Source organism: Camellia sinensis, chromosome 14, assembly GCF_055761805.1.
Source record: "Camellia sinensis isolate YWXY chromosome 14, ASM5576180v1, whole genome shotgun sequence".
NCBI lineage: Eukaryota > Viridiplantae > Streptophyta > Magnoliopsida > Ericales > Theaceae > Camellia > Camellia sinensis.
In genome coordinates this window covers 15719237-15746946 of record NC_138974.1, presented here as the reverse complement: position 1 = coordinate 15746946, position 27710 = coordinate 15719237, and the positions used below count along the sequence as shown (strand labels likewise).

Genomic DNA, 27710 nt, shown 5'->3' with positions numbered 1-27710 from the left:
ATTGGGCGCTCGACACCCGCTCGAGCATGAGACACAATGTTCCACTCGAGCGTCAATTATTTCGCTCGAGTGGACTTCAAAACAGAGCAAGATGCTGGGAGCACGATTTCCACGCTCGAGCGCCAGTCACCCCGCTCGAGCGTGAGTCCAAATTCTGGAAATTCCAGATTTGAACCTCAAGCTCAAAACCAAGTTTTTAAACCATAAATTTCGATCCTCTTGGGCCCATTTTCCAGAAAACACATCAAAACTCATACTTTAACATGATTCAAAGCTCAATTTGTAACATCAAAGCCCAAAGGTGTTTCAAATAAATCCAATTCAAACCAATTTCCATGAATATAAAGAACGTGCAAACATGCATGAATTAAAACCATTTCAAAGCTTCAATTTGATGCTCTAAGGAGCCAATTGTTCCAAAAACAAGATGAAAACATGGACTTAACATAACCATGAGCATGCATGAGACAATTCTCCATGGAATCAACTCAAATTCAACAATTCAAACATGCATGTATGAAATGAGCTCCAATTCAACATTAATGAACCAATTCTTGACTTAACTCTTTAAACTACCATGATCCATGCTAGAAGGAACTTAAATACACAATAAGAAGGATGAAATTCATACCTAGGTTCCTCAATTACAAGTTTAGAGGCTCAATTAGGCAAATCTCCTACAAATTCTCCAAGTCTCCAAGCTAGACTCTCACTTGAACTCAATTCCCTCACTCTCACTCTCCAGGTCGGTTGTGTGCAAGAAATGAGAGAAGAAATGTTGATTCAGTGTGTATATACAAGTCTCAAAATGTTGCCTAAGTGATCCACTAGGGATGGCAAGGTTGTAATTAAGCCAACTATCGCAATTTAACTCATTTCAATCTAATTTAATCATACCTAATCAGTTTTCAGTTAATTACACCATAAAATCACATAAATCACGATGGTCATAAAACACTAATCGGTTTCCGGTTCGGCCGCCAACAAGGCCTTTAATTTGCAGTTTAAACACAAAAATACGAACAGATAATCAAATAACCAAATAGATAGAATTACAATTAAACAGGTATACTCAGTCAATTCAGTTTCAATTTCAGTTAGTCAGTTCAGTAGTTTATTCAGTTCACTTATCATTCATAATCAGTTTCAGTTTAACGGTAATCAGTGGTTATTCGGTAAACAGTGACGAGGGTTGTTACAAATATTCTTGCCATTATAACTATAGTTGTCAACAGATGGTTCTGCTTAAACTCTAATGATCAACGATGGCCTCCTGCCTAAAGACCTAACGGCTTACAGACTTCTGCAACTTGAGTGCTATGCCGGTTATAAGATAAGAAATAAAAATCCATCTCTCAATACTACTAATGGTGGCTGTAGACACCCTATTTTTGACCGTCCTTAAGACTTGGACGTCATCGTTTGAACACTCGATGATTACCCTTGTTTGTGTTCGTCTTGAGTTCTCGGAGGTTTCGGCTATGCGCCTTACCTCAAGACCTCTCGACTTGTTTGTTTTGTGTTTGGTTTTGTATCAAACACTTGTGGTTTTGCTTCTGAGGGTAGGAAGTAGCTTGTAGGCCATCCCCACACCTCACCGGCCATGGCTTGAGGCCACCGGCCGTGTTTCCTTGCCACCGGCCATTGGTGATGGCCGGTCGACACTATTGATGGCCGGTCGGCATTGTGTTTGGTCGGCCGACCACTGTTTCTGATCAATCGGCCACTTTTCCTGGCCGAGACCTTTTCTTGAGAGAGCTTGACCCTTTTGAACCTTTTTTTTAGCTTCTTCAGGAAGCTTGAACCTTTTTAGCTTCTCCAAGAAACTTGACCCTTTTGAACCTTTTTTTAGCTTCTTGAGGAAGCTTGAACCTTTTTAGTTTCTCCAAGAAGCCTGACCATTTTGAACCTTTTTTTAGCTTCTTGAGGAAGCTTGAACCTTTTTAGCTTCTCCAAGAAGCTTGACCCTTTTGAACCTTTTTTTAGCTTCTTGAGGAAACTTGAACCTTTTTAGCTTCTCCAAGAAGCTTGACCCTTTTTTAGCTTCTCCAAGAAGCTTGGCCTTTTTGTCTAGCTTCTCCAAGAAACTTGGCCTTCTTGGCCCTTTTACTCCAAGCTTCTAAGGGAAGCTTGACCCCCTTGACCCCTTTTTTTTGTTAGCTTCTCTAAGAAGCTTGGCACCTTGTCTTGCTCTATAAATATAGAGCCTATCCTTCCATTCAAGAGGTTCCAAGAATTGGTCTAAGGCTCCATACATATATCTCTCTCCATATCTCCTCCATTTTAGCTCAAAATTGCTTGGTTCTTGGCTCCTTTGCACATCAACCCCTAGCCTAACACCTCCATCATCAACCTAAGGAGCTTGGAGGCCATTTTCAGAGGCTAAGGGACTGTTTTTTTGTCCAAGAAGCTGCTGGTTTCGTTGGTCTACAAGGGTGAGCCTTTAATCCTCTTTTATCCCCCATTTTTGCACATATTTTTAGCCTGTCTTGCTTTTTGTTTTGAGCTTAGTGTATAACTGAAAAAAGTCTTGTTTTTAGCTCCTTTTCAAGTTTGTTTAAGACCACTTTGGTGTTTAGGGTTGTTTGACCCATCTTAGGCCTTGTTTGGCCTCATTTTTGTGCATTTTTAGTGAGCTCCGGGACCACCTTGTTTGGGCCTCCTCACCACTGAAATCTTGAGGGATTTCAGTGGTGAGGATGGTGGTTTAAGGTCCTAAGAAGGAGAGGGCCATCCCCTCTCCTTGTTGTCTTGTTTGATGCCCTTTTTGGCCTTACAAAGGGGCCTATATTTGCACACTTCTTGAGCTTGGTTTAGGCATTTTTCAGTGGGTTTTAGGACCCCTATAAGCCATTTCCAGAGTTTTTTTGGTCATATTGAGTGTCCCTCTTGCATGTGTATAACAACCCCTTGCATGGCCTTCCAAAGGAGCACCTCATTCTAACATGTGTTGGCTCTATTTCAGTAGGTATTTGGTGTTTATTTAGCATGTTTTACCTCTGTCCCATGTTGGTTTGTTAACCCTTGGCATGCATCATACACTTGCTTTGTATTCCTCTATTTTGCCTAGAAATGCATCTTGCCTTTGGACCACCATGCTTGCATATTTTGGCTTAGCTTTGTGAAGTTTTTGGTCATGTTTTAACATGCTTAAGGTCTGTCTTAGGTCTTTGGATTCATGTTTTCCATGCTTTGTATAGCTTCTTTGCATTCTAGCTTACTAGCCTTAGGTGTGTAGGTCACTAGTATGCTTTACTTGGCTTGTTCTCATGATTTGGCATCATTGGAGACCACATTTCAGTCCATGTTCCATGCTTGCATACTTGCATTTTCCATCCCTTTCATGCTTTGAAGAGTTGATGGCTTATGCTCCATGTTTAAGGCCTTGAGCATGCATGCTTGTGTGTGTTTTCATGCCTTTGTTGCATCATTTTGGCCACTGTTTATGGCAAGGTTGAGGTCTGCCATTTATGGTTTAAGTCCACCATTGCATGCTTATCATATGTTTGTTGCTTACTTGGCTCATTACATGTTGTCCCATGCTAGCCTTAGGGCATACTTGTCCATGTTTGCATTACATTTGCATCTCATATGATTAGCACTTTGCATACTTAACATGATAGGTTGCATCATTTTGACATGTTTTGCATCTTAACCTCATGTTGCATAACTTGAATCACAAGTGCATACACGCATTACATTGTTTGGTTTGGGGTGCCAAACCAAACTTGAGGGATGAGGGGTGTTTGTACTTCGAGTGACAAAACACACCCCAACCTTCGGTCACCGAGGCCCTTAACTTTGGCATGATAGGATCTTGGTCCTCATTTGTGTGTTGCATGCATTTTTACATTGAATTGCAACCTTGGCTCCTTAGGCTATCATGCATCAAATGCACAATTGATAGCCCGAGGGTCGAGGGCCATACTCCCTTGAGTCCGTTACATGATTGGGAGAGTAGCCATGCATACACTTGCTTGAAATTCCATGTCATACACTGTCTGTCCTTGTTGCTGTCAAAAACCAGATTCTGCAGGAACTTTCTGCCGACCGGCAGTGTTCAGTGCTGACCGGCAATCCTTCCTGGGCCGATAGCTTCATAAACAGCCGATGGATATTTTCAATGGCCGGTGGACATTTCCTTCAGCCGATGGTGTTCCACAATGTTCAGGGGACCTGTCCCAGAACTTTGGCAATTTTCAGAGAAGCAGGGCAGTGTAAACAGTGGTGGCAGTGGTATGGTACGGACTTTCCGGGCAAGACGGGTTCAAGCATGCATCATTCGCGCATCCCAAGGCGGGGGGGCTGTGGCCACCTTTCTTTTTTGCATTCATTCTGTTAATTAATTAGAAATTCTGTAATAATTTATGTGTTTATTATTCGGACTGTAATATTTATTTGGACCCTCCGAGTGAGGGCAATTGTGTAATAAGTGTGCGTGAGTGTGTGTATGTCTTCCAACCCCACGTCTTTCTTCCCTTTTGTTTACCCGCTTATGATGGTAGACTAGGGCATATTTAAATTAGCATACCTTATGCTATGCATGCATGCATTCATACAATTGTCTTGCATACACCGGGCTCGGCGCATCATTCTAACCGCATTTGTATTTCAATTCCAAATTGAATACGTGTTAGGTGTAGCATTTCACATGTCATTATAGATTAGCCGAGCCTATCTTAGTTGCATCTTGCATGTGTTGCATTAGCCATCTTAACATGAACTAGGATTATGCATATGATTACTAACTAGTTTTTGTTTTGGCTCGGAGTACTCGGTAAACATTTATGCTTTAGCATACCGCATGCGTGTGAGTGTTGCCATAACAGCATGATTACCATGAGGCTAGTTGCTTATGTGATATAACTGCTTGAATGCCTGTGGATGGAGGTTGAATTGCCTAAATTGGAAAAATGCATTAAAACTGTGAGTTTTAAGCCCACTAGATAGTGGCAAAACAATCTTTTCTAAAAGCCCACTCGAAGGTGGCAAAACCTGCATTTTAGCCTACTTGCGAGTAGCAAACCATCTTCAAAACAAGCATGAAATGTTTTGCTCCAATTTAGGCGATTTGGTCTATACTTGTTTGCTGTGCGCACAACATAGTAATTCTAGGCTAATAACCGGAATAAGAGCACATAACGTTTTCAAAACAGAATATCACGGTTAGTAGAGTCCGGTCTTCGGACCGGGCGAGAGGGGGTGCTCATAGCTGACCTTCCCCGATCGTACCCAAGTTCCCGAGCCGAGGCAACTTTGGTGATGACGGACACATGGCCTTTGGCACCGAGTCAGGGTTTCCTAAATTCCCCCAAATAAAATATTTAGGTGGCGACTCTGTATCTGGCAAAGCAGTCCATGTTTGGCACTTCTTTAAAAAATCTAGGGTTTGTTTGGTTTATATTTCTGAAAACTTTTTGGGAAATTTTTTCTACAAATAAGTTTTTAAAAGTAATCAAACCAAACAAATTTTTCCAAAAAAATTTCTCAAAACTTGTAAACCAACAGGTTTTCCAAACAAATCTCTCTCTCACACACATCAAATCAATCACTTTTCTCAAAACTCTCTCTCAAAATAATTTTTCAAAACATCTTTTGAAAAAAACTAAACCAAACAAATTTTCGTACTTTTTATCTCTAAAACACATCTCTCAAACACAAACCAAACATACCCCTATTTTCTCAAAACAATTTGCCAGATTTGGACTCTTTGGTTCAGATTTAGAACTGCAAACAAATTGAGTCCGAACTGTAGCACGAAGGCCTCACGCGGGCGCGTCTACAGTGGCTTAATCGAAATTAATTATAAAATATCTCATGCTCAAATTTGCAACCAAGGTATATGTCTTAACACTGAATTCTTATTAATTAAAAATATGTCTCAATTAATTATCTTAGGAACTGTTTTCCTAACCATGGTTGAACATTTTACTGTCACAAATGAAGGTATTTCGACTACCCTTATTAATCATGACAAAATTTTCAAATCCTATTTCCTCCCCTGGAACATGAAATCAATACGCTCAAAACAAATCTTGTTTATAAACAAAAATAAATTTGTTTACTCCAAAAAGAGTGTAAATATAGTTGTTAAGTTTTTTTTTTATCATCTTGACTTACTTTTGTTAAGTTACATCTTACATTATACTCACAACTCTTAAATATTAATAAGTTAATATGCAATAATAATTAAAAAAATGTTTGTATTAATTAAAGCTTTATCTTGTACATGTTGGTTGGATTTTCAATAGATTCTATAATTGGTAGAAATTAAATTATTTCATTTCATTTTAATTAATTCAATTTAAAAAATTCACAAATTACTTAATTGAAATTGTGTGCAAGTGCAAGCATTTAATTGTATGAATTTTGGGTCATTAAATTTTAAGTTGGGTACCTTTATGTTTTAAAAGGAATTAACATAGGGTAATATTAGAGATATCAATTTTTCTATTAGATAAATGATTTTTACTAAATAAATGATTAAATGTCTCACATGGGTGTGGGGTCTGCAATTTTGTGGATCTCACACCCATGTGAGACATTTGGTCATTTATTTGGTAGAAAATTTGGAACCTATAGCATTTTCCATTGACATATTCATTCTTTGAGGAAGAAAGCAAAATTTTAAAGTGCACTCGGTTTATAAATCTATATTTAAATTTTGTTTAGTTGAAAGTTCACGCTTCAAAATACTTTGTTCATAGGGATATACTTAAGTAAAATGACCAAAATACCCATGTATATATATATATGGTGTACATACAGTCCTTTTGGAAAACGAATGAAGCCCTCACACACACACACACACACACACACACACACACACACACACACACACTCTCTCTCTCTCTCTCTCTCTCTCTCTCTCTCTCTCTCCTCTTCAGCCTCCTTATCGTCTCCTCTCTCTTCTCTCTTCTCATAGTCGCCACCTTCGACGACATTGCAACCACCACAGCATCCCTTTATCTTTTCGTCATTGTTGTGGCCTTTTTTTTTGGCCTAAACCATACCATCTATCATCATCTAAACAAACACCAAAATCAAGATTCAAATAAAGAAAAAAAAGTGAGATCTGAAGAAATAAGAGATCAACGCAGATATAAAGAGAATCATAGAGCTTCTCAGCTATGGAAAAGCCAGAGGAGAGAGCGGCAATGGTAACGCTTGATGGATTTAAGGTTGTTAGAGCAATGATCGATCTGGAGGATGGAAGACCAGTCATCGTGATTGTTGATTCATTCTGGGCGACAAGAAGGATTTATGTGACAGCGAGGATCTAATTGAGACACTTCTCATGAACGGATATATGGGAGTCTCCGACCCTTACACTTCTATTTCATCAATTTTTTCTTTTTCAAAAAAATTTCAACATGTCACTCTTTCTCTCTCTACACTGCATGTATGAAGTGGTGGTGGTATTGAATGGTCTCAAATGAACACACACTTTAACAGATAAAGTGGTTTTATGAGCATGTAGGTGAGGATGGTTGGTTTTATGTGTATATATAATGTACAGAGCTATAGGTAGTGACCCTTTATGGTTGGCACTTACATTTTTACCTAGATCTTTCTTAAGTTCTACTATTCAATCCAAGATTTCTTTCGCATTTTTTTTTGAAAATTTGTATTAAAAATGGTAGTGGTAACGTTGAATGGTCTTAAATGATCACATATTTCAACAGATAAAGTGGCTTTGATCTATTTAATCTTATAGAAAACATAGATAAAACATATCTGAGGAAAGGAGTGGTGCGAAACCCTCTATCTGTTTTTATTTTTTATTTTTTATATAACAATCTATTGTTATTGTTGTTAAACAGATATATCTGTTTGTGCCTTCATACAGATTTGTTTGTGTTGGATTTAAATAAATAAAAAGAAAATTGAGAATTTGGCTCATATCTGTTCAAAAAATTAAATAGATAGGTTTAAATTTGTTGTTGAAGAAAGATGTAACATGTCTATTCAAAATTTGAATAGATAATGGCTTGGTATATTTTAATAACAATGACTTGAACTGATAAAAAATCAATAAATAGAATTCTAGGGGAAAATCAAACAAATAATAAAACTTAGATAGATATTTGAACATATAAGGGAAAAATTGAACAGATAGTCAAAATATTAAACAGATAAAAAAATATTTGAATAGATACTCAAAAAAATTAAATAGATAGTTAAAAATTTTAATAGATAGATAAGGGCTAAAATTGAAAATAAAATGTCCTTCAAAATAACAAAATAACTTATCACCAAACTATTTTATAAATGATGGATCTCTCATTAATAAAAAAATTTACTGAACCTAATAACTTAAACAATTGCTAGATTAGACTTTTAAATAATTTTTTCAATTTTAAATATTTAAGGCATTCTTTTTTGACCGTCAAACACAAACCAACGGCAAGGGCTTATGCCACAATGGTATGACCTTTGTCTCTCACACATGAAAGATTGGAAGTTCAACTCTCACCAGACACATGAAAATCATACCATTATCTCCTATCTAGATTGGCAATTGCCCATCCTTTTCTAATTGACTAATCAATGAACTGGGCTTAGGATGGCCCGTTCTCGATTTCTAAATCCCAAGAGAAAAAAAATATAATATAAACTTTTGAAATGCATCATAAAATTAGAAAATCATGAAAAATAAAAATAAAATTTATTTAGTGAAATATAAAATTACATCGATACATCTATTATGTTATTAAATTTTAAGGCAATCAGGTTAAAAGTCCAAATCTCAATTTTATTTGATCAAAGTTCAAGTGCTAAAATATTTTTTTCAAAAGGACAAATTTAGATAAAATGACTGAAATACCCTTATATATATATATATATCACATACATGGTTTTGAAGAACAAAAAAAAAAAAAAATGTTTGAGAGTTCTAAACCAAGAGCTCTAAATGAGCTCTAATGGGTGGGACCCATCCATTGATTTGATGTTTTGACTTTTCTTTTTTTTACCTTGCCACCTCATTAGAGCCCTTGTTAGAGCTCCAAATTTAGAGCTATATATCATTGCTCCAAAAAAATACTCTCTTCTTTTTCTCTCTCCTCTACAGTTTTTCCGCTGCTGCTTCTTCTTTTCATCTGTTGCTTCTCCTTCGTTGTTGCTGCTGCTGCTCCTCCGTCACTGTTACTTATTCGTTGCTGCTCTACCACCCTTCTCCGCTGTGAGATCTAGATCTGTAGCCTTTCTCTCTCTCTCTCTCTCTTCACCATTATTGCTTCTTCTCCACCGCTGTTATTTTTTCGCTGCTTTTCCTCCTCCATCGCCGCTTCTTCTCGACCGCGAGATCTAGATCCGTAGCATACCGACTAGGTCACCGCAATCGCCACTCCAATCTGATGATGCAGATTTGAGAAAGCTTTCAACTAAAATAGAGATTTGTTAGATCTATATGCAAATCATATGTATAGAACAACAAAATATAAACATCGATCACTCTCTCTCACACACACATTCTCTTTCTCTCTCTCTCTCTCTCTCTCTTTTTCACTTTCTCTCTCTATAACTTTTTCATTTATAGGTGGTTTGATTCAGAGTGTTAGTATTAATGTATATTAGCTTTATACTTTTCTATTTGTATTAGATATATCTCATCTTATCTTTTGTATCTCTATATCTATCTCATTGTATCTCTATCTTTATCTCCTTCTATACTTATCTAGGTTTATTTTCAGCCTATAAATACAGGATTCTCTTATTGTATATGATCAAATTCAACATATATAAAATACACAGCTTTTTCTCACTTTTCTTTCAACCATTGTAACATGGTATCAGAGCTCAGGTCTTAAATCATAGCTCCTCTTTTCTCTTGCTTATTAATCGTACATAGCATTATCAGAGCACAGAGCACAAGGTTCCAGATTACACCATTATTTGTTCAACAACACTGTTTCGTTATCGTTGTTGACCAAAATTTTACAAATTTCTTATTCTCGTGCTTGGAATTCTCTCTCAGTTCCAATGCCACCAGGCCCATCGCCAAACACCACCAGACGCACCCTCACGCGCCGTTTTTATCAATGGCATGTTTAGTCTTTCGCTGCCACTCTCACATGCACCCTCACGCGCCCTTCAATTGTCGTTCACATCAGCTTAACATCAGCCCTTCCTGCGCCCGTCTCGCACCGTCCTGCTACTATCCGCCGCGTGCCGTCTCTGCTATCCTACGCTGCGTCTTTGTTCTGCTAATGTGCGCCGCATCTTTTGCTGACATCATCTATGCCCTGCTGACATCATCTCTGGCCCTTCTCTTTATTTTGCTTATTTTTTGGTGATTTTGCCATTTTCGGGCTATTTTCGATCTTTCGAACTCATTGATATGCTTTGTTTTACCTGATTTTGCTTCTACAATATTGTTTCTATTTATTTAGTCCTACCACAATATTATTATGGATCGCCACTAGGGGTGTGCGCGGTGCGGGTCGGTGCGGTTTGAGAGAAAAATAGAAACCGTATGGCGGGTGGCGGATTGATAAAAGTGTCACTAGAATTTGCCATTTTCCTTATCAAAAACCGGCGGTTCGGTTGGCAAATAATGGCGGATTTGCCTTGGCGGTTCGGGCGGATTGGCGGTTTATAAAAAATATAATTCAAATTACAAAACTTAAATCAAAGAGTAAAAAAAAGACGAGAGACATCGTGATGTTAAGCATCTTGCGAAGCTTTCTTCTGATGCAGCAAGTGTAGCAACAACATGATAATATCAACGACTATGCCATCAGTTCATTACAAGTATCTGTGGAAGCTGCAATGATCAAATACAATACATAAAATTCCCCTCGAGCATTAATGTAATACTATATTCTAAGGTATAGAACAACAAGCAAACTTAAGTAAAAAATAATTTTTAGAATCCTATAAAACATGATTTAATAGCGGTGCGGGTCAGTGCGGTTTGGAAGAAAAATAGAAACCAGCGGATTGATAAAAATGTCACTAGAATTTGCCATTTTTCTTATCAAAAACCGGCGGTTCGATTGACAAATAATAATGAATTTGCCTTGGCGGTGCGGTTCGGTGCGGTTTCGGCGGTTTTGGCGGTATTATGCACACCCCTAATCGCCACGATGCCTCCCATCTAATTTCTGTTATTCTTGATGGCTCCAATTATGTTATGTGGGCCCAAGCCATGTCTTCCTTCTTGAGATATAGGAAACTGTGGCGTATTATCATTGGGGATGTGACCAAACAGATAAAAGAGGCTGCTAAAACTACTGCTAAATATGAAGACTGATTAGAAAATTGGGACAATAAGAACTACCAGAGCATTACTTGGCTTCGGAATACCTCTATTACTTTTATTAGTCTTCAGTTTGAATGTTTTCAACTTGACTCTATTACCACTCCTGCTGACATTTGGGATTTTTTTGAAAGAACGATACCAGACTATCGGTCTTGCTTATCAATATCAACTTCAGAGTCAGCTTCACCGCATACGCCAATACCCTGGTCAGTTTATTAATGAATTTCTTTCTCAGATGTATTCTATTTGGGACCAGCTTGCTCTCTCAAAACCTACCTGGCCTCACATTGATGATGTTGCTTTATTTAAAACATATCGTAATCAGTAGCGATTGGTTCAATTTCTCATGGCTCTCACTACCCATTTTGAGCCCGTGCAGGCATCTCTCCTTCATCGCACTTCACTGCCCACTTTTGAGCAGGCTATTTTAGAGCTTTTATTTGAGGAGACTCGTCTCGGTACTCTCCAAACTCATCATGTAGACTTTGTTCTTGCCATTCCCCAATCACGGACTTCATTCATACCAACCCAACGATCCACTGCCTGCATTTATTGTCAGAATCGGAGCCTTCCTTCTACTCATCTTCTGGTTCACTGCCCAGTCAGACCCTATCGGCACTGCAACAAAATTGGTCTTGGTCATCTGCAGTAAGATTGTTTTCACAATCCCTCCCGGTCATCTTCTACTGGCCCTTCCTCTCGCAATGGCTCTTCTAGGGGTAGTTCACATCGTCCCGGGATTCAATCTAGACCTTTGCTTGCTCATTGCACTGTTGTTGCTATCTCTGAGGATTTCTCTAAGTCTCTCGATCCGTCTGCCCTGTCTTTTCCCAAACTAATGTTGAGGCCTTGTTCAAACAATTTCTTTCTATCTCTGGTGCACCTCTCCCTATTGCTTTGTCTATGACTTCAGGAACATCTTCTTGGTATTTTGACTACACATGCTGTAATCATATACCTTCCAGTTCTACTATATTTTCTTCCTTCTCTTCCTGTGCTCATATGCCGTTTATTCATACTGCCGATGGGTCTCTCATGTCCGTGAGTCATGTTGGTTCTATTTTCACCTCTCATTTGTCTTTACTGCATGTTTAGCATATTTCTACTCTTACCTTAAACCTTATCTCCATTAGTCTATTATGTGAGCTTGGTCTGTTACATTTTCTACTAATAGTTGTTTGGGGCAGGACCTTCAAACGGGATAGACTCTTGGGATCGGTCGTAAGCATGGACGTCTCTATGAGCTCATTCACCTTCATGTTTTGGACTCCACACCGTTAGCTGCTTCTGCACCTAGTTCTTCTTTTTCTCCTTTTCATCTTTGGCATTGTCGTTTAGGGCACATTTCTGTTAGTAGGTTAAAGTCCTTGGTTTCTAGTGGTCAGTTGGGTCATGTATTTCCAAATAATTTTGATTGTTTGCCTTGTCAACTTGTAAAACAACCTACTTTATCATTTAATAGAAAAACTTTTGTTTCTCATGCACCTTTTGATCTCATACATTTTGATATATGCGGACCATCACCTATTACTACCATGAGGGACTCTTGTTATTTTGTTATTTTTGTTAATGATTTTTCCCTGTTTACTTTGTTATTTCTCATAAAAAAATCGGTCTGACCTTAAACAACTTTATTATACTTTTGCAAAAATGGTCCAACCCCAATTTTCAAAAACCATTAAAAAATTTAGCTCTGACAATGCTATGGAGTATCGGGACACAGATTTTCTCTATTTTCTTTAGAGTCATGGTACTTAGCCTCATTATTCCTGTGCCAGCACGTCTTAACAAAATGGACGTGTTGAAAGGAAACATAGGCATATTCTCAACACTACTCGAACTCTCCTTCTCTCTTCTTCCTATCTTGAGAACTTTTCAGGGGAAGCTGCCCTTACTGCTGTGTATACTATTAACTGTGTTCCCACCCCTGTCATCAATAATCAAACTCCCTTTGAACATCTACATGGGACACGCCCTCCATATGTTGGGACCCTCTCTCTAAACGTCTTCGTGTATCCTATCATATGATTTTTGGAAGCATAAAATGTTTTCCTCCATATCCTCATTTCACTTACCCTCCCTTTCTATTTCCATCATGTTTACTAATGAATTTGATGCAGGTTCCTCATTTGTAGAGACGCCTTTGCTGACACCTGATCCCATCCAAACTGCTCTCCCTGATGGTCCACCTCTCATTACACCTTCTAGCTCGTCTCCTACCTTCCCACTAGCTCTTCCCACAGGTCGTCCTTATCGGGTAACTCAACCACCTGTTTATCTTTGTGATTATATTGTTGGGTTTACTGTCTTTTCTACTTATAAACCTACCTTCTATCGTAAGACCTGTACTAATCCTCTTTGGCAGCAAGGTATGACTGATGAACTCCAATCTTTAACAAAAACTCATACTTGGGATGTGGTTGATCTTCCTCCTAGAAAGACTGCGATTGGTTGCAAATGGGTATACAAAATCAAGACCCATTCTGATGGCTCTATTGAACGTTATCGTCTTGTTACAAAGGGCTTCACCTAGGAATATGACATTGATTATGAGGAGACCTTCGCTCTTGTTGCTCGGCTTATCTCTGTTCGTAGCTTGATTGCTATTGCTGCTGCTCGTCATTGGGAGTTTTTTCAGATGGATGTCACAAATGCATTCCTTAATGGTGATCTTCTTGAGGAGGTCTACATACAACCTCCCATTGGCTCGACTTATCCGGCTCATAAGGTTTGCTAACTATAGCATGCTCTTTATGGTCTCAAGCAAGCCCCACAAGCTTGGTTTGCTAAGTTCAGCTCTACCATTCATCACTTCGGCTTTACCTCCAACTCATATGATTCTACTTTATTTGTTCGGACCACTACTCATGGCACCACTCTTTTTCTTCTTTATATGGATGATATGATCATTATCGGTGATGATATAGCTGGTATTCTTAGCCTCAAACAATTTCTCAATCGTCAGTTTGAGGTGAAAGACCTTGGGACTTCAATTATTTCTTAGGGCTTAAAATCTCTCATGATTCCACTGGTTATTATTTGTCACAAGCCAAATATGCATCCAATCTTTTGGCATGTGCTGATCTTACCGACTGCAAGACTATCTCTACTCCCGTTGATCCTCAAACTCGTCTCATTCCTCTAGATAGGGATCTTCTCTCTGATACTACTGTTTATCGCCAATTGGTAGGTAGTCTTGTCTATCTCACTATAACTCATCCTGACATTACCTATGCTGTCCATCTTGTCAGTTAGTACATGTCGGCTCCCCGCACCCCATATTATACTGCTTTATTTCGCATACTTCGTTACCTCAAAGGCACTATGTTCCATAGACTCCACTACTCTGTTCACTCTACTCTCGAGCTTCGTGCCTTTTCTGATGTTGATTGGCCGGGGGATTCTACTGATCAACGCTCCACCATTGGTTTCTGTTTCTTCTTAGAGGATTCTCTTCTTACTTAGCGCAGCAAAAAACAGTCCTTCATTGCTCGCTCTAGTACTGAGCTAAATACCACGCTCTTGCTGACACTACTCAGGAACTTTTATGGCTTCGCTGGCTCCTTACTAATATGGGTGTTCTTCCCTTGGTGCTACCTCTCTCTATTGTGAACAATCTGAATACAATCAAAGTGCCATTCAGATTGCTCACAATAATGTCTTCCATGATCGCACCAAACATATTGAGATTGATTGTCATTTCATTCGACAACATGTTACACGTGACATTGTTCATCTTCTCCCTATTTCTTCTGCTGATCAACCTGCTGATATTTTCACCAAGGATGAGACCAAGGCTCATCCTCCTTGTTGTTTTAGTGATCTAGTTTCCAAACTCAAGTCGGTTGATACTTACACACCTTGAGTTTGAAGGGGGCTGTTAAAATTAATGTATATTAACTTTGTACTTATCTATTTGTATTAGATATATCTCATCTTATCTCGTTATATCTCTATCTTCTTGTATCTCTATCTCTATCTCCTTGTATCTTTATCTCTACCTCTTTCTATACTTACCTAGATTTCTCTTCAGTCTATAAATACAGGCTTCTCCAATGGTATATGATTCAATTCAACATATATAAAATACCAAGCTTTTTCTCACTTTTCTCTCAACTATTGTAACACAGAGAATGTTTAACATGCTTAATTATGGTTTGGCTGACATGATTTATATTTATTTGTGCTTTGCATTATTGTGGTTTATACTTATTTGGTTAATTTGATTTATGTTTATCTATGGGTTTCTCTCTCCACTAAGATCTTCTTGTTGATAATGATGATGATTATGAAACAATAATTTTTTGATTTTGTTTTTGTGTTGAACAAATAAGGATAAGAGAAAGAGAGAGAGAGAGATACAATGGAAGATTACTTAGCTTGTACAAATAAAAATATTGAATACATAAAAAATTGGATAGATAACATTTGGATAGATAGAAAATTTGCACAAATAAAATTTGTACAAATTGAAAGTTTACATACATAGAAAAAAAAATTGAATAGATAGATAAAAAAATTGAACAAATAGTCAACGAAAAGTCAAACAGATAAAAAAAGTCAAGGGGTAAAATTGGAAACAAAATGTCCTCCAAGACTTCTCACCAAATTATTTTACAAAGTGTGAACTTTTCACCAATAAAAAAAAAATCACTGAATCTAATGCCTTAAATAATTGTTAGAGTGAATTTTTCACTAATTTGCTCTAAATTTTATGCAATTTTATTCTCATGAAAATATAATTATTAGTTTCATAGTCGTTGTGCAACTCATTTTATTTAGTTGTAATTTTATAGTCTTACTAAAAATGCATGGGCAAAAAACAAAACAAAACAAAACAAAAAAGAAGAGAGAGAGAGAGAGAGAGATCCATTTTTTAGTATACTAGGCCTGGCTTTAGAAAGCCCATTGGACTGAGAATATGGGAAGACCCATGGGCCTCACACTTTTACGCAGGCTTAACCCATATAGTTGAGAGTTTGAAACACATTTTGATTTACAATAATGACTTGTACCCTCTTTTTTTCCCACCCTCTTGACCCTTCTACACCTGATTGGCCACTTTTTTTTTTTTTTTTTTTTCCCTTCTCCTCCAATCACCACCTGCCACGTGTGTGCGGGGTGGTGGGGGTGGTGATTGGAGGGGTCTCAATCATCACCATTTATTTAATGTGTTTGGGCCTCCCAAATTGGGCTTCTTTTTTTGGGAAACAATAAAATAAAATATAGACCAAGATTTTAACAAAATCACTAGCCAAAATATTTTTTTTTTACAATTTTAAACGAGGGCTATAAAGGAATATAGAACTCTACACCTACATGATTCACAACTGTAAAGTTTAAAAGAAAAAAAAAAATTAGCAATTCCTTTTCTTATTAGTTTATGTTCTCTCTATAATTTATTTATTTATTTGGAAAAATTACAAATTTCTTTTTTTCAGGATTTGACATTTGTAACAAAATAAATCATAAGTTTTTAATTTTATCAATTTAAATTCTAAAATTTTGATTTGTATCAATCTAAACCATCTATATATTTTCTTAACTAAACCGACACAAAAAAAATCATATTTTAGTCATTAATTTAACGAAAAATGATATTTCAAACATTTTGTGTACACTTACATTAAGTTTAATAATTAAAATAATTTTTTTCCGTCAGTTTTAAATAACAAAAGCAGATTGATGGTTTAGATTGAAAAAAAATTAAAAGATTATGAATTAAATTGATAAAATTAAATATTTAGAGTTTATATTGTTATAAGGGTAAAATTATGAGTTTTTTTTTTTTACAAAAAAATAATTTTCTCTATTTATTTTTTGACAAATTTATTATCTAAACATAACTTAAAAGTGTAGTCTCAATAATTTTTTTCACCTCTTTTTTCTTCTTCTTCTTCTTCTTCTTCTTCTTCTTCATTGAGTGTGCGTCCTTCTGTACTAGGCATGTAATTGATTCACTATATCATAACTAGTTTTTTTTTTTTTGACATTTTACGAAAATATACAGAAAAATAAAAAATAATAATTGACTTTTTAGTAATTATCTTTTGTACTTTTTAATTATTTTTTAGTATGTTCTCAAACTTGCCTAAATAAGTTAAAAAGGGGGGGCACTACAAGAAAAGTGGGTATATGAGACGGGACTATTTGCGACGGCAAAAAATGTCGTCTCAAAAAAGCAGAGTATTTGCGACGGCACTATTTGCCGTCTCAAAAAAGCATAGCATTTGCGACGGCACAATTTGCCGTCTCAAAAAATGAGAGCATTTGCGACGGTATTTTCTGCCGTCGCAAATACTCTGTTTTTTTGAGATGGCAAATTGTGCCGTCGCAAATGCTCTGCTTTTTTGAGACGGCAAATGGTGCCGTCGCAAATACTCTGCTTTTTTGAGATGGCATTTTCTGCCATCGCAAAAAGTGACTTTCGTGTTTTTTTTTTCAAATTTTTAGTGAATATTTTTAAAATTTTAAATATTTTTTTTAGATGCACCTTACTTAGATGTATCTTAAAAAAAATTATGAAAAAATATTTTTAAAAATTAATAAATACATAAAAATACAAAAAAAAATGTATTGTATTTTTGGTATTTAGTGAATTTTTTTTAAAAAAAAATTACAATTTTTTTTAATTTTTAGGTGTATTTATATTAGGTGTGTCTAAAAATTAAAAAAAAATACTTAAAATATTAAAAAAATTCAGTAAAAACAATATAACACGGAAAACAAGAAAGTATAATTTTCTCAAAAGAGTTTTTGGAAAACTCTAACCTAGCATAGTGATTGTGGTTTTGAGACAGCTTCATATATATACAGTCACAAAATGGTTTGAATAAATTCTAGTACTTTTTTCTTTCACAAAATTTTTTTTAAAAAAACAATGTCTTCTTACTCTTTTGATGTAACATTTCTCTTTTCATTCATTTTTTCATCTTCATGTCTCTCTGCCTCTATCTCTCTCTCTTCTCTTTATCTCTTTCACTCATCCCTCTTCTCTCTCTGTCTGTCTGTTTCTCTCTCTCATTTTCTCTCCGTGTCTCTCGCCTATCTCTCTTCTCTCTATCTCCCTCATCTGTTTTCTCTCTCTGTCTCTCTCGCTCATCTCTCTTCTCTCTATCTCTCTCATTTCTTTTCTCTCTCTCTCTCTTATCTTTCTATCTCTCTCGCCCATTTCTCTTATCTCTTTGTCTCTCTCTTGCTCATCTCTTTTCGCTCTATTTCTTTCTCTTTTTGTCTATCTTTCGTTCATCTCTTGTTTCTCTCTCTTTTTCTATCTTTCCCTCTATCTCTCTCTCTCTCTCTCTTTTTCTCTCTCTATCTCTTTTTCTGTCTATCTCTCTCTCACTCATCACTCTTTCTCTCTCTTACTCATTACTCTTCTCTCTCTGTCTGTCTGTCTATCTGTCTTTCTCTCTGTGTATCTCCCATTCATCTATCTCTTCTCTCATCTCTTTTCTCATTTATTTTCTCTCTCTATCTCTTTTGCTCATCTCTCTTCTCTTTATCTCTCTCGCTCATCTCTCTTCTCTCTATCTCTCTCATCTCTCATCTTTTTCTATCTCTCTCGCTCATCTCTCTTTTCTCTATCTCTCTCTATCTCTCTCGTCCATCTCTCTTCTCTCTATGTCTATTTTCTGTCTCTCACTCTCTATCTATCTCTCTCTCTCTCTCCTACTGTGTTTGCGTTGCTCACTTTCTCACTCTCGTCTTCTCTATTTACTGAGCTCCCTTTCGATTTATCGATCCACTACAAGAAAATGCACTTTTAGCGACCACTTTGTCTCTCACTCGCTCATCACTCTATCTCTCTCCTTTCTCTCTTCTATCTGTCTCTCACTCATTTCTTTCTCTCACCACCCATCTCTTCTACCACCTTTACCACTATTGCAAACACCATTCCACCACTACTTCCACTGTCGCCACATCACCATTACTACTACCATCGCCACCACTCCACTACTACCACTACTACTACTGCCACTACTACTACCATTCCCTCTTCTTCACCCCTGCCACTCCATTTACACTACCACTACCACAACTTCACCACTAATCTCTTTCGCTATCACCATCACCACCACCACTATTGCCGCTCAATTTCCTCTACCATAAAAAATTAGATCGTGATTTTTAGTAACCCAAAACAATAGGCCACAGAAAAATATTTTTCATTAACTACAGAAAATTAATTTTTGTTTTAGTGAAAAATATTTTTCATTAAAATATTACCCCTACTTCTACCAAATAAAAAATAATAATATTTTTTTCATTAAAATAAAAATGAAACAAATAAATTTTCAATCTTAGTAACTAAAAAAAAAAAAAAATTAAAAAAAATTCATTAACTACAAAAATATATATATTTTAACAAAAAATAAAATTTTTTGACGACAATAACCCCGTCACAAAAAAAAAAAAAATTTAACGATATTATTTTATTATTTAAATTTCATTTGTGACTAAAAAATAATATTTTCTTATTTTTTATTACCTTTTATTACCGCCCCTTTTTTTTCCATTCCCGCCCCCCCCAAACCCAACCCAACCTAACCCAACCCAACCCAAATCTCCAATCTCAAACCCCAAACCCAAAAATCCCTACCCCGCCCCCCCAAATCCCTAATCTCAAACCCACACCCCCCCCCCAAATCTCCAATCTCAAACCCCAAACCCAAAAATCCCTACCCCGCCCCCCCAAATCCCTAATCTCAAACCCACAAATTCCCAATCTCAAACCCAAAAATCACTACCCCCCCTCCCCCCCCCCAAAATCCCCAATGTCAAACCCACAAACCCACAAATCCCCAATCTCAATCCCTACCCCACGGCGAGCGGCGGAGGAGTAGCGTCGGAGCAACGAAGGAGGAGCAGTGTCGTCGGAGGAGCAGCATCGGAGCAGCAGCAGCGTCGGCCTCCTCTTCCTCAAGCCTCATTGTCTGAATTCAGCAGCGCCCGATAGTTTCTTCCTTTAATTTATCTGTTCGACCTGATTATAGTATGCTCTAGATAATATTTTGGTTGATTGATTTCATGTTTTAGAGAGGATCTATTCAATGAAGTTTGATTCTAATTTTTTTTCTTTATTGAATATTTATTGGAGTGATCAGCAGAGCAAATAATGTTTGCGTCTGTCTTCTTTTCGGCACAGGTGGTGAAAGGCCTTGGAGAAACTCTGGTCGGAGCTTATCCAGGTCGTGCTTTGAGTTTTATGTGCAAGAAGAATGATCTGAACTCTTCTCAGGTATGTAACCCTGCTTCTTTTGATCTCTCCTTAGTGAAGATTATGTTTGTATGAACATGAATGGTGATGGATGTCAGACTGGGTTTGTATGAACATGAATGGATGTCAGACTGGGTTTGAAGATTATGTTTGTATGAACATGAATGGTCCGAAAAAAAATCAATTCTAGATCAAGGTTTTTATTCATAAATTAATAATTGACTAATAAAATAGTTTGATTTTGAAGTACAAATTAGAAAGTAAGCAAAAATAGTCACTCTATGGCCTATCCTGATTAAATTATTTTATATAAAGATATATATATATATATATATATATTTTAAATTATAGAAACATTTGAACAAAATTATTTACAATTAAAAAATTAAAATAGTGGCCTATAATTTGAACCATAAGATTGGCTTTATAGTTGGCTGGATTAAGAAGAGTTTACCCAAATATTAGATTGGTCTAACTTGATCTTAACTGCATCCTCACCATAAGGTAACACAAATAATTCTACACGTATATATACTATATAAATTATTGAAGATTGAAATAAGATGCATCATATGGTTGAAAAATCAAATTATTTTTTACAACTCGTATTTATTCATTCAAATTTTCTAAAATTTTCGCATTGAACTATTAAAATTATTTTTATAAAAAATTATCTCAAACTAATTTTTTAATTTATATGCATTTATATTATTTAAGAAAAAAAATTACATTAGCAATGTATAAAAAATTTAGAGGGCCAATTACATTTTTCTAATCATCTTTCTTGGTAAAATCGTTAAAAGTTGTCATAAGCATTGCATTTTGATATTTAAGTTGTTTAGTAGAATATTTTCATTTTAAGTTACGTCTTGCAAAATGAAGCTTTTGAAGATTAATATTTAGCCTTAATATGTCAATTTAATTTTTCCTTATAATAGATGACAGAATATTGTATTAAGTTAACAATTTCAAAACAAGTTGAGTTGGCTAAGCTGAAACTATGAAAATTTGGTGTTAATTGGTCAGACTTTAAATTCATAACTTAACATTTTCTCTATAGTTTACTCATTTTTGTAATGAATATTTTCATAGAATAAGCTAAAAAATGGACTCAATTGGTTCATTTTAAGTATGAGAAATTTGTCATAAAATTTCATTTCACGATTCTTAATTATTATATGCAATTTACACATATGTATAATAAATTTTATTTTTGTTTTTGTATAATGACTATAAATTTATTTCCCTCTAAGTTTTTAAATAAATTTATGGAAAAATCACATATCAGTGAATTTTTGAAAAATTAATTACCAAATCTTGAAAAACTTTATAATTATAATTTTTGTAAAATTTATCATTAATTTAAAAATATTTTTTCAAGCATCCACTTAAATGAAATTTTTCCTAAATTTATTATGATTTAATGTAAGTCATTTTTCAAGCATCCATTTATGAATTCAATGTAGTCCAAAATAGTGTAATAAACTTCAATTTCTAAATGGAGCTCTAGTGAGGTGAAAAAAAGAGAGTAGAGAGAAATAAAGAGAGGAGTGTGAGCCCCACCTTCACATGAGTACTCTCCACATCATTAGAGTTGTATTAGAGCTCTCAAATATTATTGATAAAAAAAATAAGACTAAAATATTATATCAGAGTAGAACCCACTTTCCATTAGAGCTATTAGAACTCCAATATTAGAGCTCTAAAGCATTTATATCGTCTCCCTCTCATCTTTCCTAACAACCATAGATCATAAATTATTGCACAAAAAATACAAAAAATAAAAAAAAATTTAATTTTTAGTGGACATCCTGTTTTTTTTATTTTTTCGTAAATTTTTTTTCGTTACATCTGATTAACTACCATATATAGAGTTAATTGTAATCACATATTAGTATTCTTCTCACAATTCTTTATGATGGTGTAGACGCGCCCGCGGTGGGGCCTCGTGCTACAGTTCGGACTCTCGATTTGTGTCACGGTTCTTAATCTGAACCAAAGAGTCCAAATCTGGCAAATCGTTTTGAGAAACAGATTTTTGAAAAAGTAGTGCCAAACATGGACTGCTTTGCCAGATACAGAGTCGCCACCTAAATATTTTTTTATGGGAGAATTTAGGAAACCCTGACTCGGTGCCGAAGGCCACATGTCCGTCATCACCGGAGTTGTCTCGGCTCGGGAGCTTGGGTACGATCGGGGAAGGTCAGCTATGAGCACCCCCTTTCGCCCGGTCCGAAGACCGGCCTCTACTAACCGTGATATCCGTATTTGAAAACTTTATGTGTTCTTATTCCGATTATTAGCCTAGAATTACTACGTTATGCGCGCAGCAAACAAGTATAGACCAAGTCGCCTAAATTGGAACAAAACATTTCATGTTTGTTTTGAAAATGGTTTGCTACTCGCAAGTAGGCTAAAATGCAGGTTTTGCCACCCTCAAGAGGGCTTTTAGAAAAGATGGTTTTGCCACTATCTAGTGGGCTTTAAAATTCACAGCTTAATGCATTATCCCAATTGAAGCAATTTGACCTCCACCCACAGGCATTCAAGCAATTTATCTCATGTAAACACTTAGCCGCATGGCAAGCATACTTATTATGGCAACATTCACACACATGTTGGATGCTAAAGCATAACCACTTACATTGTACTCCGTGCCAAAACAATAAACTAGTTAGCAAATGTGCATGTCCTAGTTCATGTTATTTTGCCTAATGCAACACATACAAGATGAAATTTTAGTTAGGCTCGGTTAACCTAAATATGGCACACGATATGCAACCAACTGATTCATGTATTCAATTTTGAAATTTGAAAATACGAATGCGGTTAGTATGATGTACCGAGCCCGGTGCATGTCAACAAATGCATGAATGCACGCATGCATATCATATGGTATGCTAATTTCAAAAATGCCCTAGTCTACCATCAGAAGCAGGTAAATAAAAGGGAAGAAAGAAATGAGGATTGGAAGACATACACACACTCACCCACACTTATTACATGTTTACCCTCACTCAGAGGGTCCGAATGAATATTACAGTCCCAAATAATAAACAAATAAAATTATTACAAAAATTCCTAATTTAATTTAAAAGAAAAGGTGGCGAAGAAAAGAAAATGGGTGGCCGCAGCCTCTGCCTCGGGATGCGCGAATGATGCATGCTCGAATCCGTCTCGTCCGGAAAAACCGTACTGTACTCCTGTCGCCTCTGTTTGTACTGCCTTGTCTTTCTGAAAATTACCAAAGTACTGGAGCAAGTTCCTTGCATCCTGCAGAGCACCGCCGGGACAGAATTACCACCGGCACTTCACAACTCCCATCGGCATTGTATTGGATCTATCGGCACTCCAGATAGTGCCGGTCGGCACTAAATTCTGCCGGTCGGCAGAAACTTCCTGCAGAAGACAATTTGACAGCAAACAGAGAACAGATAGTGCATGGTATGGAGTTTTTGGAAACATGTAAGCATGGTCATACTTCTTATCATATTTTGAACTCAAAGAAGCATGACCTTCGATCTTTGAGCCATCAATGGTGCATGATGGCTCAAGGGATCAAATTTGCCACTTAATGTAAGGATGTATGCAACAAACAAAATGAAAACCGAGGCCTTATCAAGTTGGAGTCAAAGGTCCCGATGACCGGGAATCGAGACACATTACATCACTTGAAGTATGAATGGTCCTTGATTCCTACACTTGGTTTGACACCCCAAACCAAGTAAATGCAATGCATGTTATGCTCATAAGGCTCAAATGCACTATGCCACCAAGATACAAAGCACAACAAGCATTATGCAACCGACATGACAAAATGTATGATGCCAAGCATACAAGGTACAAACATGATGCAAACATGGACCAACTTGACCATGGGATTGATATGCTACAAGGCTTAATGGAATAACCATGCAACAAACATGAAGCAAGCATGCAAGAAGGCCTAAAAGTGATAAAGGCACAGACCTTTATTCTCCTCTAAACAGCACCAAAAATGCTCAAAATGATAGACAATCAACTCATGTGAACAAGCAAACTTATGGTCCCAAAGTTAAGGCACAAAAGGGGACAACCTTCCCCCCACCAACATGACTTCTCATGGCATGATCAAAGCAAGTAAAAAAAGAATTTTTGCATACAAAATAGGACCCCAAAAACTCCTAATATGGCAGCTAAAGTATCTCCCATGAAGCATATGCACTAAGGCTCATTCCTAGGCATAAGAGGACACACCCTCAAGGCATGAAAGAGGCCATGCATGCACACATACAAGCATGATTCTTGGACTAAAATGTGGTCCTTAGATGATGTTAAATCATGAGGGTAATCACAAACATACATACTAGAGGCCAACATGCTCAAAGCCTTTAAGCCAAAATACAAAGCAACCTTAACACACATGTCAAACATGACTAAATGGATAACCAACAGACCTTAAGCATGGAAAAACAACACTAGAAACTTCATGGAACTAAGCCAACTTACACAAGGATCATGGCCTAATCATGGTATGCACTTCTAAGCAAAGTAGAGCAATACAAAGCAAGTATTACAAGCATGCAAGGAGGCATAAATCCGGCCAAAAACAGAGGTTGCATATGACCTAAAATGCCTAAAAAAATTCTGAAATGAGGCCAAGGATCATCAAGCACACATGCTACCCTTTTGAGCTCAATAAACAAGGAAACAAACCATGAAGGGAGAGGGGTGTCCCTCCCCTATGCAAGACTTCAAACCATCCTTTTTTGACACTAAAATACACTGATTTTCAGTGGCCAAAAGACCAAAACACTGAAGTGAACAAAACCTTATGAAAGGAGCAACAAAATGGATCAAACAAGGCCTATAAGGGTGAGTTTGCACTCAAACCACAAAGTGACCTTAATGAAAGTGCTAGAGCAGGAAAATATGAGCCTTTTTCATGTTATACATAAGAGCTAAAACAGCAAGCAAGATAGGTAGAAAACTATTGCAAGTTTGGGGAATAAAAAGCAAGATGCTCACCCTTGAAGAACCCTTAAAGAACAAATGGTCTAGCCCTCCTCTTTTGATCAAAACCAGTCCAAAAACTCAAGAAACAACCCCCCAAGTCCCTCAATCTCGGAATAAGGTGTAATGGTGTGTGTAATGGTGCAAAAGTAAGGTAAAAACCACCTTTTGAGCTAAGAAACACACACAAGAAGGGAGAGAGAGAGAGATATAGAGATAATATGTATCTATATCTCTAAAGGCTGGTTTTTGCTTCTAACTTTCTAACCTAGAACCAAGAGGAAAGCCCCTTTCTTATAGAACTCCCTCTTGCAAAGCTTATACAACAAGCTTGGCTAGAGGGAAATCCCTCCATACACGTGTATGGAGGGGGGAAGAGTTGGTGCCAGCTATCACAGCTGGCACAAAATATCTCCATAAAGTGGATGAACAGTGGTCGGCTGCCCAAAAATGCTATTTCGGCAAAAAACAGTGCCGACCGGCAACATATTATGCCGACCGGCAATAAAGTGTGCCGACCGGCAAACAAAAGTGCCGATGGAAGAGAAAGACCATCCGGTGGCCTCCAGCCACTGCCGGTGGTGTGTGGGGATGCCTCATAAGGCATTCCCTGCCCTTTCAAGGCAAAACACAAGTGTTCGGTGCAAAACCAGACACTAAACGGTCAAGTTCGGGGATCCTGAAGCAAGGCGCACGAACCGAGACTTCCGGAAACTCCAAACGAACACGATCATGGATAATCACCGTGTGTTCAAACAGTGACGTCCGAGTCTTGAGGACGGTCAAAAATGGGGTGTCTACAGATGGACCCTCTGCATGTGAGTTCCTACAAAATAAATTTGTGTATTCTACAATCCAAGACAGGTAGGAACCCTTTAAGTCCACCCTTCCCACTCCCATCAGACATGAAAAAATTCCCCACGCATATTACAATAAGAGTTTATTACACTATTTTGGACTACATTGAATTCCATTATTATTATTATTATTATTTTTTGTGAGCAGGGAAAGCTTTGGTTTCTTCAATTGAGAGATATGCAGTTGTTCCTGATGACAACGTAAGTGTTCTTTCCACAGTCTTCATTGTCTTCATTACTGGTGTTTAAATAGTTGGTTTCTCCAAAAGATTATAATTTGCAACTGTTATCTATTTATTTGTAGGTCAAAAGGATAAATTTTGCCGAGGGGAAGATCTGATTCTAGAAATAAGGAATTTGCAGCTTGATTTTTGAAATAGGCCCAAAATTGAGATCTTGTTGGAAATTTTTTAATTTTTGTAAGAGCATTTAAATATCCAATGTGTTGATTGGTGAATTTTAGATTTTATTTTATTATTTTAATTTTTTTTAGGATTTGGGTGAATTTTATAATTTAAATATGCTTTTATGAACATGTACAGTTTAATTGTTCTTTGTAAAATATTGAATTTGATGGTTTGATCAATTTTTATTTTTATTTTCTGTTATGATGTTTTTGTGAATGAAATGTAAATAATCAGCTCTTAGAGAGAGAGGCGGCACCACCGTCGGAAAAAATAGAAAATTTTAATATTTTTATTAATTTTGTTACAGGTTTTACTTTTTGTGACGACATTATACTGTCGCAAAAAATAGAAATTTTATTATTTAAAAGAGAAATTTTATTATTTTTTAATATTTTTTGCGACGGCATTACACTGTCGCAAAAAATAGAAAATTTCATATTTTTATACTTTTTGCGACGACACCACACCGTCGCAAAAAACAGTGTTTTTTTTTTTTAAAAAAAGACTATTGGCGATGGTGTTTTTTGCCGTCTCAAATAACATTTTTAGCGACGGTAAAATAGGGCCGTCGCAAAAAAGTCAAGAAATTTCAAACGTTATTAGCGACTGTATGGTACCGTCGCAAAAAGACAAAAAATGTCGTCGTAAAACATTAGCGACGGCACTTACCGTCGCAAAAACTCTTTTGCAACCCCTGCAGTTGCGACCCCCCTCTTGCCGTCGCAAAAATTCATTTTGCCGTCGCAAAAAAGTATTAGCGACGGCATGAGGAGTATTAGCGACGGTATTTTACCGTCGCAAAAAGTCAATTTTTTTGTAGTTGGGGGGGAGAAAAAAAAATTGTGATTAGTTAAAAAATCCAAAAAATAACTAAAATTTTTTCATTAAAAAAAATAATTTTTTTAATATCTTTTCAAATACATTAATTTTTTAACTTTAATTTTTTTTTTTTTAAAAAAAGCTTGTTT

General features: G+C 36.6%; 1 long non-coding RNA gene across 1 annotated transcript; it reads left to right on the top strand.

The window, feature by feature from the left end:
* The first annotated feature begins 20341 nt into the window (after positions 1-20341).
* On the top strand, positions 20342-26943 carry LOC145807554 (uncharacterized). Its single transcript, XR_014350767.1, has 3 exons — positions 20342-20507; positions 26484-26536; positions 26640-26943. It is a non-coding gene; the product is annotated as an uncharacterized LOC145807554 (long non-coding RNA).
* The last annotated feature ends 767 nt before the right edge of the window (positions 26944-27710 follow it).